This window comes from Chrysochloris asiatica, unplaced genomic scaffold (assembly GCF_000296735.1).
Source record: "Chrysochloris asiatica unplaced genomic scaffold, ChrAsi1.0 scaffold00058, whole genome shotgun sequence".
Taxonomy (NCBI): Eukaryota; Metazoa; Chordata; class Mammalia; order Afrosoricida; family Chrysochloridae; genus Chrysochloris; species Chrysochloris asiatica.
In genome coordinates this window covers 18,809,291-18,810,768 of record NW_006408576.1, presented here as the reverse complement: position 1 = coordinate 18,810,768, position 1,478 = coordinate 18,809,291, and the positions used below count along the sequence as shown (strand labels likewise).

Sequence of the window (1,478 nt, the reverse complement as noted above, 5' to 3'; positions counted from 1 at the left end):
AACTCATAGTGACCCTGTACAGGGCTTCTGAGGCTGCAAATCTTTACGGGAGGAGAAAGCCCCATCTTTCTCCCATGGAACAGCTAGTAGTTTTGAACTGCTAACTTTGAGGTTTGCCGCCCAATTTGTAACCACTATGCTACCAGAGCTCCTTTAGTTTTCCTGGTAGGTGTATCAATATTATCCTATCATAGACAACATTGGATTTCAAGATAGATCTTGAAATACTCTTTTTGACAATGGATGTGACACCATTCCTTTTGAATTTGTCATTCCCAACATAGTAAGCCATAGGCTTGTCTGACTCAAAATTGCCAATATCTGTCGACTTTAATGCCTAGGATATTGATCTTCCATTTTATTTTGACAACTTCTATTTTTCCTAGATTCATACTTCATACAGTCCACATTCTGATTACTAATGGATGTTTGCTGCTGTTTCTTCTCATTTTGAATTGTGTCACATCAGCAAATGTAGGTGCTGAAAGCTTTGTTCTATCCAGGGCATTAATGTCAACTTTACTTTGAGGGGAGTACTGGTATGGTGTTGTAGGGTAAGCACTCTACCATAAGGTTGGTTTGAACCACAAGGTTGGCGGTTCAAAGTCACCAATTGCTCATCTGAAACCTTATATAGGAATACCTATATAGAACCAAATCAACGGTACTTAAGAGCAACAAAAATATATAAAACAAAATATTAACAATTACATGTTCAATAGATAAATGAAGCAACAGATGATGAGGTCAACCAAATATGGTATATATACACAATGAAGTATCACTCTGCTCTCTTGGTTATCTAGTGCCTGTTGTAACAGAATTACTATAAGTAGGTGGCTTTGACAAACAGAAATTTATTCTCTTACAGTTTAGGAATCTAGAAGTCCACATTCAGGGCACCAGCTCTAGGGGAAGTTTTCCTCTGTTTTGGAGGTCTTTGTGTCCTGTTAACATCTCTGAGCATGGTGTTCCTTGGAGATCTCCGTATTTCTTGGCATAAATCTTCTCTGGGTCTAGGAACTTCTACACCAGGATGCCTGGGTCCAAAGAGCATGTTATACTCCTGACTCTTCTTTTTTGGTGGTAGTCAAGTCCCTTCCTCTCTGCTTACTTCTCTCTTTTGTAAGATACAACGCAGGTCACAGTCCAGGGAAACTCCCCTTACACCTGGATCAGTGCTGTGACCTGAATCAGGGTGATGACCTAAGTAAGGTTGCTGCATCCCACCCTAATCCTGCCTCAGAACAAACATACTCAAATCCTCTTTAACATAATCCTGTTGTGGCTCTGTGGGTTAATGAGCCAGACTGCAAAGCCATTTGAACTGCAATAAAGTTGGTGGTTCAGGCTCTCCAGCTACTCCTCGGAAACCCTATTCAGGGTTGCTATGGGTCAGAACTGACTCGATGGCACTTAACAACAATAATCCTCTTTAACATTGTCCATTCCAAAGAAAAGTGATACTACAGAAAGTT

At 40.3% G+C, this 1,478-nt stretch overlaps 1 pseudogene; it reads left to right on the top strand.

Moving 5' to 3' along the window:
* Window positions 1-212, top strand: part of LOC102833907 — a 4,606-nt pseudogene extending 4,394 nt beyond the window's left edge.
* Window positions 213-1,478: the final 1,266 nt, after the last annotated feature.